Source organism: Plectrocnemia conspersa, unplaced genomic scaffold (assembly GCF_051122295.1).
Source record: "Plectrocnemia conspersa isolate PC_06_02 unplaced genomic scaffold, ASM5112229v1 ptg000014l, whole genome shotgun sequence".
In the NCBI taxonomy this organism is placed as follows: Eukaryota; Metazoa; Arthropoda; class Insecta; order Trichoptera; family Polycentropodidae; genus Plectrocnemia; species Plectrocnemia conspersa.
Window position 1 is genome coordinate 7,079,005 of NW_028277178.1, and position 14,142 is coordinate 7,093,146.

Below are 14,142 nucleotides of genomic sequence, written 5' to 3' on the forward strand. Positions count from 1 at the left end.
TAAATTTTAAAGACTGCCTAGTCAGATCATTAAATACAGAATGTAACAGGTAAATGTTTTAAAAATGTAATATATTTATATATTTAAAAAATACATATTAAGATAAGCTGAATGCATTTTATTAATTAATAATTAAATATCTCTTTATTCAATACTTAATAGAAATAATCTAGTTAACGGTCCTTAAGTTTATTATGTTTATTAATGATATATCAATATATCATATAATACATAAAGCAACATTTAAAGGTATATATCAAAATACTCTTACTTTTTTCTTCATTTAAAAAATCAAAGCCTACGCTAATTTAATTTAACGCGATAACAATTAACACTACAAGTAAATATTGTTTCCAAACACGTGTCAATGATTTTTTAATTTAATTTTTATTATAAATTTGGCAATAAAATGTCATCATACAATCTCGGTAAACTATTATCGATTTAAATTTTTATATAAATTTTATTCTGCTGCGGGAATTACTTTACAATTTAGCTCAGTTGCAATTGGGAAAAGAGTGATGAGTTCAACTATAAATCATTAAAAAAATAAGTAAAGTAAAAGTATTTTTAGGACAAATGTCCAACAACCACTTGATGCAAAAATCGCCAAATAATATCTCAGTGTATTTAAATATATTGATTTTTACGAAACAACGTTTTAAAAATCACTATGATTATAAATATAATTAACTTAAGCATATAGGTTATTAATGATAAATAATTAAAGCCTATATATAGATCTACAATATCATCAAAAATTAAATTAAAAAAAATAATAACGAGTGTCGTTTTGCGTTACCAACTAACATGTGTCTTAATTAAAAGTTTGGTGGATATTTTAGGTATTTTTAAAATTAAACCGTGAATATAAACTTTACCCATATTATATGTTAGTCGCTCACTTCTTTCATCTCCCTGAATTGAATATAAAAATTAATAATTGAACAAGATTATTTTCGTATATATAATTTTTTAAATGGTATATTTTCAGTAAGTGTCGTCTCCATAATGATACGCTTATTACAAGACGATCTGAAAACTAGAATGCTGGTTGTTTAATACAAATAGAAGCACAGCATGAAAATAGCGACGTGATTTTCCGAGAAATTTTCTTGGAACTCTCACGCTTCGGATGAAAAATAGTGAACTCTGAAAGGGATTCATTTGAATAAGTATTCTAATATTTCACAAACATTTTTTTTATTCCAAGGGCTTGTTGTATAAATATAAACATACAAACTTTTAATATGAAACATAATATTAGGTACTATGTATTCTTCTCTTAACGATCATTTTAATACATATTTTGCCTGAAACTTTTTAACAAAATTAACAATATTCTCAAATATAAAAGAAAGTTACAATTAAGAAATTGATTTAATTTTCATTATTTGTTTATAATAACTATATTGGTTGGAATAATGTTCATAAACTGGGCGTTAAAAATAAACTCGCAATTTATAATCAACAACGGATCTTTATTTATTGTATTTATAAAAAAAAATATCTCCGACCTACTTATGTATTACTTATTTCTTTTGTACTTATTTTACATGATTATCCAATAGTTATTATATAAGTTTACAACCACAGTGTCCATTATAAAAATTAATTGCAAATATTTGAGCTTAAATATATTTACATCATATATACTTTTTTGTTTCAATATCAGAATAAACTCATTCATAATATTGATTAAATTAATATGACACTATGTAATGGTGGTGTATACTTTTTCCCATGTCACACCAAGTCTAATCCAGTACATATATCGATCCATTTCCTTTTACAACGTTGGCTTTCCGCCACTCCCGCTAAATTTCATATGCGAGGCAATAAATAATAACGGTCAATAAGATCATAAACCGGGTTATCGAGAAAGTGCCGAAACGTTCTCGAGAAACCTTCAAGATGTTTGAGGATCGTATAATAATTTGAAGTTGCTAAGCTCTTACCCGGCGATGAGATAAATTTGTAACAATTAAATGACCAATATAATTTTAATCCTACAAATGAGTTGGTGCGTTCATGCAAGCTGTGGAAGCACCGCTTCTTCAATTAAATAAATATTTTTTTAAATTTAATAAGCAATACTTACAATCAATTTACATACGCTCGGATATATATTGATTCTGTTTTTATTACTCGATCAATATTAAGATAAACCTGCACAGTTTATAAAACGGCGATTTTAACCTAGACAAATAGTATATTTGTTTTATTACCTTTTTCTCGCTTTTTTATCGCTGTAAGACGCATCACCTGTCGTCTTATGTTTTGAAAGTTTTGACTTAAACTTCCACGATTGTTGACATTTTTATAGTAGTGCTATAAACTCATATTTTTTATTATCTTTTTGTTGTTTTATTTTAGGGTGGTCAACATTAATGACTCATTGGCCACGAGAAACTCTTTCAAATGAATAGCCCTTGCATTTCTGTATTAAGAAGATGTTGATGTTACGAGTCTTTGTTCTCGCAGTGTCTTAGGATTTGTACTTTGTCATTTCTCACTATGCTTAGTAAGCTCAATAAGTCAGAGAGTAGGCAATTTTTTAATGAGCAGGATCCTTTATTTTACAACTGCTGATATTTATTTATGCTTGTAGCATACTGAGACGTTTTAAGCTTTTATTATTTATTTATTTATAAGAAGCGCTAAATACCTCTTAACAAATAGTTTGTTTTAGTAAGTCTAGGCAACAAAGAAGTTCCTCCATAAAATTTTGAGCTACATTAATTTATCAGGTAAAATTGCAAAACCTCTTAATAACTATATTTATTCTACAAATTACTCTTTAATATAATTTTTGTTAATGAATAGTGTTGCTTAAAAGCGATATGTCCTCTATTTTTATAAGATACTAAAGGGCATAAGACTTTCCGAGATGTAATGTTAGTCTTTTCCTCTTGAATGCTAGAAAAAAAACTAAATAAAATATTTGAAATAGTGACTTTTGAACCACTACTGCAAACATTTTATTTAGTTGCTTGTTTTTTTGTTCTTTATTTTGATATAATACAAATTATTGGTCAGTAGTTTAACTTTCGCTTACGTACAGGTTTTATATTGAAATTATTGTATACGTAGTCATATTTCCTTGTCTGCATCTGAAGAATCTAATCTTCACGTGAAGAGGTAAGCGATTGGTTCTTCGATTTTCTCTGTCTGTCGTTGCTCGGTGACTTTTCACATTTATAGTAATCTTTTTATGATTTTGTCGGTTTGGGCTTTGAAAAAAACAATTATTTTGCCATTCGCGCAGGTTTGAAACGCTATTCTGATGCATTTTGAAATGCAAATACATTTTAATTTATGACAATAATACAATGTTATTTCTGAAGACATCCATAAAGTTGTGTCAATACAATTGTATTAGTACTTGCCAATTGACAACGTTCGTCTATTGTCACGCAGGGTCTGCAGCAAGCGCTAATACGTGATCTAATACGTAAGGTCTTACTCATCACAATTAATGCGTTAATTCCACTAGAACCTTTTAGAATTGCATTATTTTAGATTTTTTGGTCTTAGAATTTTGTACCATACTATTGTTACATACAAAAACCGTGGAGATAGTACAGGAGCTAGAGTGAGACCAATTTTTTGTTTTCTGTCTATGTATGTTATTGTCGTTAAGACACATTTATTTAAAGTTATTTAAATTTAAATAATGGTATATGTCTATTGCTAACTAAAAATTAAATTAATTGCTCCTACAAATATTTTTAACTGTATTATATAATCCATAATACCAACTTTTTTTTTGATATCTTAACTTCTCTTAATTTTACAGATAATTATCGCGATGAATATTTAAAGTTAAGCTAATTCCTGTATATTAAATGTACAAAAAATTTCAGATGTAAGAATTTCAATTTTACGCTATTAAGTCATAAACGTTGGCGGGTACTGGACACAAAAAACAACACTTGGAATATTCACAATTGACAAGCGCTATAGAATTATATAATACAACATAGTGCGATATTGTCACAAAACTTATTATTAGAATCGATCACCATACGCCCATAAATTATCACTATGGAAGAGCCATAACTATGAAATCAATATTTTTTTCTCAGACTCATAGTATATAAAGTCCGACATACTATTCATTTTTAGTGTATGTGTATATGTGTATATATAGAAATCTGTCATTCACGATTGATAACCAAAATCTTTACAACCATATGCAGTAATAAATGTGTCGCCTGCGTAGCAAATGTTATTTATGCGTACCCTTTCTGTTCGATCCTCAAGCGTTTTATTGAATTATTGTTCAAAATGAATCTTACACGCGGTCAATAAAACCATAAACTAGATTATTGAGTGTCGAAACGCTCTAGGAGGCGAGTGTCGAGGAATATTCAAAACGTTTGGGGGCGTAATTGAATTTGAAGTTGGCAAGATCGTGGATAGAGTCACACGAGAGGTTGATTGAAACATTTTTGCGCCACGCCATTTGCGGCCGTTCGGCTTTTGAAAATTTGTTTATACGGGGGACTTAAACCAATTATTGGGGGCGAACGTGACGGTGATTCGCCATTCGGTTAATAATTTTGTCACCAAAGCCCGTCGGTGAAGCTGTGTGGAAAAATTAGACTAAATTGCGTTTTTTATTTTTGACACATATAATTTGCATTTAAAGCATTATTTTATTGTCTTTTTACACAATACAATTGATTTGTGTTTTACAATACAATACCTTTTAATTATTCATAAAGATATTCATCCGTGAGATCAGATCAATCTAGGTAAACCTAATCTGTGATGATCAATCGGAACTATAATTTTATAATTATTAATAATTCTGATTTTTCAGTCACTATAAAAATTGAAAAACATCAAAGTCCATATGAGATTCGAACCCAGGTCTTTCAGGTCAATAATCAGCGATTTATACCACTCATATGTATATCGTGCTGATATCTTTTTACGTATTAGGGTGTTGTTTAAATATATGTATATGTATACAGCTGTAAATTAGGTGACGCAAAAATTAAGTAGGGTATATATGCACTTAATATTTAAGTATTTATTGTTAATCCTGTCATATTGGCAATCTGACAGTAGTATCATAATAATATCAGTGATATACTATATTTTATTATATATAAACTATTTAAATCGCTTATATACAATACACAACCAAAGTGATTTTAATTATTTATTATGATTTTTATCACTGATTCTGTTCTCCCAGACACGATAGAAATTAAAAAAAGTCCATGTAGAATTTGAACCTGTATTTTTTGTGTATAAAAAACCGACATTATTAAAATGATAAAAGATCTAATTTTCTAGATTTCCACAAAGCCATTTTATATTTAAACTTAGTATGCTTTTAAATTCTCGTTAGCACTGTACTTTTGCAAAATAAAATAAACATGTCTGAAAGTATTATAAATTTAAAAAAAATATTATATGATTATTATATAAAAACAATAGTGACTGCGCGAATCCTTAAAAAAAAAATTCTGCGGTATGGCAGTGAAAATTCCTTTCTGGCACAATAGAGCTGTACGTGCTTCTAAAATAAAAACGAGATTCAAGTGTCATGATGAGTTAAAAATAGCCCTAACAAGAACTTAATTTTTCTGATGATATACATATGTAGTATAAGCTAGAATCCCACCGGAGAATAATCACTAGATTTACCACAACTCGACAAACTTGACGAGAAAAATTTAAAACGTAAGAATTGTTGATCTTTTTATGTTTTTTCAACAATATATGTACGTAACGCTGCCGCATGATACTTATTATTCACTTACTCATCACTACACATTACCATAGTTGAGGCCCAAAGCTCGCGCTAGCGAAGCTCTCATCAAATCGGCACATTACCTGAAGGTTATGTGTCGATTTGATGTTATATCTTTAAGCCTTCATGTTATGTTATGTCTTTAAACCTTCAGACCGAAACCATTGAAATCAGGGGAAAAGTAGCCTCACCCATTCGATCGTTTACTTAGGTCCAACCAGACCGTTACCTCGTAATCGCCAAGAGCTTCAAAACGGCGTAAGCAAAATAAGTTTGAGTATATAAAATCTAGATATTTTTTAAATTGTAATGTATATTAAGTAATCGTAATAACTGTGATTACTTCTGTTTAAAATTTTCTTATGCCTTTAGAGATTAATTCAAACTTATTTTCTTTGAAGTCTTATCTGAGAATTACAGATTAGCTTTTCTTAATCTCACGGATGATAATTATAATGATTATTAGAAAATGAGCTTTGTATTGCATATATAGTAATTTAAATTAACAAAAAACCGCAATACTTACTTTCAGCTTACGAGAAAAAGTATAATATTATTTTTCCCATTAGCATAGCTTTTATTATCAATAACGTATTGCAAAAAATCTACTTTTTTATTACAATATATTTTTTTGTGTATAATAGTTTTCTACTAATACTCAGCATGTCTTAAAAAATCATTTAATTATGTTATGTGTATTTGTTTATTAAAATGAAATTTCTTTAACTTAGATTAAATTATGCTCTTAAAATGCAGCTTTGTATTTTAGGGCTTTTTATACATTGATCTATGATAGAAAAAGTGAACTTCTTTTAAATAAATAATTTGTAAAGCTATAGATAATAATAATAAAATTACAACATAATAACTAAATAAACAAAAATAAGTTATATAACTGATTATTAAATAAAATAAATATAGCTTAGTCTTTACTATTTCCATTACAGTACCTTATTTAGTAGCATTATTTATTTGACCATCTAATTCACTAAAATCCTCTTGTGAATACATTTTCATAGAAAACGGTGTATGTAGCCTTACCTTAAAGTGCATATTTAATCGTTCGCTGGATCTTATTTTATGATTATGGTAATACCATCATAAATTCGATCATATTTTGAACTTATCATAAATTATATAAAAATATGACATATCCAAATATTTTACTATTTAAAATACAAACTATATCAACCCATAACCTATAAGATATTATTATTAGATTTCAAAGGCAATGATTCAATTATATATAAAGTATTAGTTTGCATTTTTTAAATTTAATATATTTAAATATAATATCTACTATTAATTTATATAATAAATGGTATTAAATCAATAAGTATTTGCAGAGCAGTATTGATTTTATTATATAATATACTCGATGCATGTTTAGTATAGCCATAAAATATTTGGTAGCTAACAGCGTTGCCAAAAATTGGTTTATATCTAACCAAAAAGTGTATAAAGTAGGTTTATGTTAGTTCTCTCTTTTTGATAAACATGCGACAGAAATACATATTGTGAAGTATGAATAAACTGAAAAGGCACACAATAATAATATCGAACAGTTATTTATTTAAGCATTGTTTTGTATACAATTGTCTAATTGATATTTTTTTATATATCATCACAGAAACTTTCTTTTTTATATCAATTATAAGTATATAAAGTTGTATATATATAAATATACATATATGTATGTATATATATATACAACACATACATGTATATTTATAATATATATATACTATTAATTCATAATGACAATAATAATTGATATACATTTTATATGTTAGGCCATTACTTTAAACGTTTAATTTACAATAATATCTAAATTTTTATTTTACGTATAAATATTTATTTATTTTATAACAAATAACGTTTACCTATAATATAATTTCTATTAAAAGTGTAAACAAAAATACATTAACTCAAATTGAAGATTATTCTATTAAAGAATAACGTTCAATAAGAATTGGGCTCATTTTTTGTATTGATGTTTACAAGTATAGAAATTATGTGTTTTTATTTTACCATATAATTAAATACATATTTAATAATATAAGATAAGAATCACTATATATTTCACTATAATACAAATACAAAATTAATAATTATTCATATATCAATCTATCTAATTCATACAATTGCTATTGTAAACATAAGTTACAATTTCTTTTTGTACATGTTTATACATTGAACAATAATATTTACAGAGGCTTTATGAACCTTTACACAATTTTATTTTTTCTACAATGTACACGTAAATAATACATTAATAACATTTCATTGTTTGATTACGCGTTCGTTCGAGTTAGGCTAACAATTCGTAGCATGTGTATAGTGTGCAACCTAAATATACTTATCTGGTTAAAGTTGTTTCTAAGTTGATCAATTATTTTTGTTTTTGTGTTCCGGGAGCCGATACATTTCACGTCAACTGTAACAATGAGAAAAATGTTTCATTAATAATAAATCAATCTGATAAATCTGTTGGTTGCCTATGTTTCGAAATTTTAATATAAAGTAATTAATTATAGCTCAAACACTTATTGAACTAATGGATCTAAAAGATTTGTTATAAACGAGCTGTTCTTCTAATCAAAATATAAATATATTTACAGCAACAATATAATATAAATTTATAAAAAAAAAAATTCAAATTTACCGTTTAATAAATCGTGCAACCGTAAAATTAATCGTTCAGTTTTATCGGTTAGTTAAACAATGTTTCATGCTTCGTTTTATGTCATTATTAGTATAACTGGATATTGATTATTTTTACGGAATACTTTTTCGATTATTTTTTATTGACCAATTTGTACAAATGAATTCACAAATAATTATTTATTTACTATAATAGAATAATATGTGAAGCATATTTTTTTTCTCTTAATATTTGTTATGAAATAATCAAATTAAAAGTCATATAACCAAAATTTCGCTATATTTTTTTGTACTTATAACTCATTTACACAATAATATATTGACTTATTTAAAACAGAAAATGATTGTGTTATTTTCTCAAAGACAACTACGCTACAGTAACAGATACTCTATTCTAAAATAAAAAATATACTAATTTAAGCAGCAGATACATTATCGTTTAATTCTCTAAGCCTAAATTATTGAGGTGCATTAAAAAAAAAGCGCAGGAGTTGGACTTTTGGACGGTTTGGCCTTTAAAGGACCTGAGCCTTTAGATGATTAGTGTCCCCTAAAGCACAAGCTACAATTTTTCAGAAGGCCAGCCGCCGGGGCTTTGCCCTTACCTGGTCAGTTAATCGATAAGTGCAGTTGGAGGAATGTGCTATACCATTAGTGTTTCTGAATCACCACATGTTCTAATCACAAACTATTTTACGTATTTCTTTCATAATTATTTCTGATGTTATATATTTATTATTACTTTATATTGAATTTATAGTAAATTATTAAAAAAACAATGATTTTTAACATTTTTGTTGCTTTAATTTATTTTACATATTTTGAATATAATATTCGGTTTTTGTGAATTTTTTAATATTAATTTAGAGGCTCTTAATATTTTTTTATAAAATAAATATAAAATATTTATGTTAGGTTCATTTATTTTCTATAAAAATCATTAACAATAAATCAAATTAAAAAAATAAATTATAAATAAAATATTTTTCATTTTCTATTTTTTCAGTTATTTATTTAAATATAGAACTATCTGGGGCACCTAAAAACAATAAAAGATCGACCGCCGTACATGTACGGCGATACCGCTCAAAAGTGTTACAGATTTGAATTACGTATCATCCAAAACCACAAAAAATAATTTATAAAAATATAATACGTTTTAATAATGTGCCTTCTAGCTAAGATTATTTAAATTACCATGGTTATTTTATTTTACAAGCATTCAACCACATGGATTAAAACACTAAATATAAAAGATTCGGTTAATGTTAGATATTTGTTAAGAACCAAAATTAATCTCACAACCCTATACAATCATTGCCAACTTCACTGCTTTATATTGCGAGGCACATTTTCTTTATGTAATATGCTATTTTATTGCATGAGTTAAATATTTAGGGTACAGTTTTTTTTAGATAAATTATATGCACATTTTTTATAGCTATGATATAAATCTATGATAGCAGCTTCAACTCAACATTCTAGCCATTATTTTGCATTACCTCAAGTTTATGTAGTGTTAAAGTTTAATGTAAATAAATACATTTTTGCTATGATTTATAAAAAACTTGATTTTATAGTGCTACTGACATAATATATGCTTATTGCGATTCCGGTCCTTAATCTATACTACGATCAACTGAAGCCGAAGTACTTTTCAGCATCACCGACCAGCGTTGCCAAGGAACAGATGTTAATTCGCCTGAACAAATTTATACAGACAAGCGATCAAATCAGCTTGAGGAAAATGTTAGAAAACTTTTATTTATATTGTGCTTTATAATAATGTTTATTTGTAATATAAAGTATATGCTACTATTTAAATTGCAAATATTTTATATCACTTTGGTTTTGGTAGAAACTGAATATTAATATACTCTATTTGATTTCGACTTTTTCGGTTTCTACATACCATCATCAATCCCACATAAAATCAATATCGACGTGAATCGTATTATTATACACTCTGTTGTTAAATTGTATTATATGAACATGACTGTGCTGTATTTTGAGCAAACATAAATCATAATAAAAAAATGCATATCTAAGCGTAACAGGCCTTGTTAACACACCCGCCCCACTAAAGCTTCGATATCTGCCATTAGTCATATATTATGAGGTCATAAAACATGTCCACACATGTCCAACCCCTTATAATGGATATGCAAATATGTTTAGTGACGAGCTAGCGCTCCACAAATAAATATAATGCTTACAACAATGGTAAAAAATACCTATCTATGTTCAGCAGACACGTTTTTATGCTATATGGTTCTTGAGACGATAGATAATAATATAATAGCACACTTTGCGCGTTTAATACTTCACTAATTTGATAATAAAAAATATTACGTTTTCTTATAAAAAAAATACACTTACTAAAGCTTTTATCTAGTAGAACGTAATGGGTTAATGCTCTGGTTAACGTATTAGTAGTCCCAGAAGCGACATCGTATAATTATGTTATAATTGCAATATTATATAATAACACTTTCAGAAATAATCTACAAATTTAAATACTTTCCGAGAAATGTTTTTCATATTTATCTTTAAATTTTAACATAAATATGCATGAAAGTGTTGAGTAAAAACAGATTATATTTTAATAAATTCTAAACGCATCTTGGAGTTATGTTTAATGGCTTTTATTGTACGTATAATAAACCCTAATTTGTATGTAATAAGAAGTGTAAAAAAAAAAATTGTTTTTAATAGTGCTTAAAATAACCAGCCTATGTAAAAAAAACATCGCAGATACACTATTAAAAATAAGCGCTAAAAGTGCAATAAGCCAAAATGCTGCAAAATGTGTTTACGACATACCAAAAAGTGCATTTTACATTTATTCTAATAAATGTCTGTCCGAAAATCTTGTTTTTAAATTTAAATTTTATTTATATCATACATATAAAAAATTAACTTTGCATGTAATAGGGGATGTAATAAAATAAATCAACAATTTAATTTGAAGCGCTATTCAATAAATGTTATGTAGTTGTTCTTTTCATAAACGGGTATTAATTGTTTTTAATAATACAAAATAATTGCTTCAATAACTGCACCCGGTGGAAAGTGCTATACACTTTCCCATTTTCAAAGGGGGTATATTTGCACCCCAAACTCTTGTTTTCTTAACCATTTAATCAATATTACTAATATCTAGCTAAAAATAATAAAAAAATATTGTAACATTTTTTATTTAAGTAATACACAAATTTTAATGGAGTTACTTTGTACCCATTTCGGTCCTCGATCCACTGTTTGAATTCAATGATATATTTCGCACACTTCGGGTGCCAAAAAAAGCAGAAACCATGTTTATATTCCATGTGAATTAACATGTGTTTTCACGTCGACTTTGATGAAAATATTTTTTTATTATTATTGTAAAAATATAAATATTTAAACATTTGTATTGATAGTCAAATCAAAAAGAATATATCTAGAAGTATTATTTCAACTTTGTATTTTTTTAATATCCCTTGTACATTTTTATTAACACTATATAAAATTCCAAAAGCCACATATCAAATATCAACAATCTGACGTAAAAGGCAACAGGAAACTCTACACCACAACCCTTTACCAGGAAATTCATATTATTAGGTGTTCGAGACACCACTATCAAGTACGTGAGATAAAGATATAATATAAACAAATTGAAAAGACCGCTTTTAATAATTTTTGGTTTAGATAAAAAATATTTTTATTACAAATATAATATAAACATTAAATAAAGCGCTTTTTCTTTTGTTTATATATTTTTATCTTAAAACAATTAAAGTTGTTGTTTATTGATATAATTTAAAATTAAGATTTTTGCCACAATTTTTTTAATCTATTATATATAAAACGTTCATTTAAAATATATGATTAATTTTATACACATACTTTTATTTAAAATACATATTACTGAGTAATAATAATTTTTAATTTAACAATTTGTTATTACGCATATATAATTTATTAAATATAAAAAAATATAACTTTTATAAAATAATAAAAAACCTTTTGCAGTTAAAGTGAAAAAATTAAGAAAAACGAATAAATTAAATTTATTTATTTTTAATAAATCTTTCGTTGTAACCTAATGGCATAAGCCCAATGAGTTACAACGGGGAAAATCTGTACCAACTGAGTAAGTTAATCATATATAATGAATACCTACAAATAAGTATTAATCACCAGACTGAAAGTCTAGGAATTTGTGCCATCTATATTTATAATTTAATTTATACCCAATAAATGTCACTGCAGCTGGAATCGATTTTTTATTTTTTTTAATATTAATTTGAGTGCTGCTGCCGGGGCTCGAACCCACAACTTTAAAGTTACTAGTCCGAGACGTTACGAATTACGCAATTCTGTTCTTAATTATTATATTTATATAGATACTTAAAAAACTGTATTTTAACAAAAATTTATGTTTAAAGATATCAACGTTTAGTAACAACGATTTTATACAATAATCAAAACTTTCTGTCGGTGTCTCACTATCGTGAGTTACCGCAGCTGCAGAGTGTGTGAATAACGGATCTGCAACGTTTAGCGTTTTAAATAAAAATAATAATTATTAGAAATGATGTAACTGTGCGGTACATAAATAGCATAAATAGGATAAAAATTGCACGTGTGCAGTTGCCTCTAGTACATTTTTGACCATTACTTTGAATAGTATTTTTTACCTGTTGATAGTTCATTGTTTTTTCATTGTAAATTATGATACCAGTACTTTATATTATCATTTTCAAGTAAAACCAATTACATATTTATAATTAAAACATATATTTTTTATATCTAACTAGCAAAAATATCACGACAACGTTTATATAAAACACTAAGAATTTACGTAAATGTTTTTAAAATAAAAATTAAATTGGTTTTACTAAAGAAATCAAAAATTGCAATCTAAGGCTTTAAAAATATATTTAAAAATAATTTTTGTATATAAAATATTACTATATAAGATTTAATTAATCATATATTACGTTTATACATTTATGTAAAAAAATGTCAATTTTTAAAGAAGTCATAGTTATCTTATTTTTGTGGCATAATATATGTACCAAAATGATGACTAAAACAAAAGACATGGGCTTAAATTCCACATAAACCCTACTTTTTTATTGTGTTGAAGAGTTCAGCATTTATATAGATAATGATTTTAAATAGAGAATGTAAATTATTGATATAAAAATTAATTACCATTAAAAAATCTGATATGCAAATTAAAAAAATAAACGATATTTTATAATTCAATTCTTTTGCATAAAATATTTAATAGATACTTTCGTTTACTAATGTTTCTTCATACAAAAACAATTCTCTTTAATTGACGCTTAAACATATATAAATAAGTATTTTTATAATTTTTCTAAGCCATTCTATATATAATCAATCACCAGGAATTTATTATTGATTAATATGTTCAAACTGCAATAATAATTATTATTTCGTTATTTTTGCGGATTATGTAACTAATCTATCATGAAGGATTAGTCATTTTACCTTTATATGTTTATTGTATATAATAAATGTAGTATTATACGTCTTATTTTATTGCTGAATGCTTCAGCCTGAATTTACGACCAACCATCATTCAAAGCACACGTCGCCTTTTATATTCATAAATCTGAGCACTTTATATCATATCATTGCTTGTTCAAGAGTAAAAATTTCCAATCTTCTCCATTGTTGCAGCTTTAAGG

The 14,142-nt window shown here is 26.4% G+C and overlaps 1 protein-coding gene across 1 annotated transcript in view; it reads right to left on the reverse strand.

The window, feature by feature from the left end:
• Positions 1–7,939: 7,939 nt before the first annotated feature.
• sNPF-R (short neuropeptide F receptor) overlaps positions 7,940–14,142 on the reverse strand; it is a 97,909-nt gene continuing 91,706 nt past the window's right edge. The window contains exon 3 of the mRNA XM_088203133.1: positions 7,940–8,207. The gene's annotated coding sequence lies outside the window, so the exon portion shown is untranslated. The remainder of the gene's footprint in view (positions 8,208–14,142) is intronic.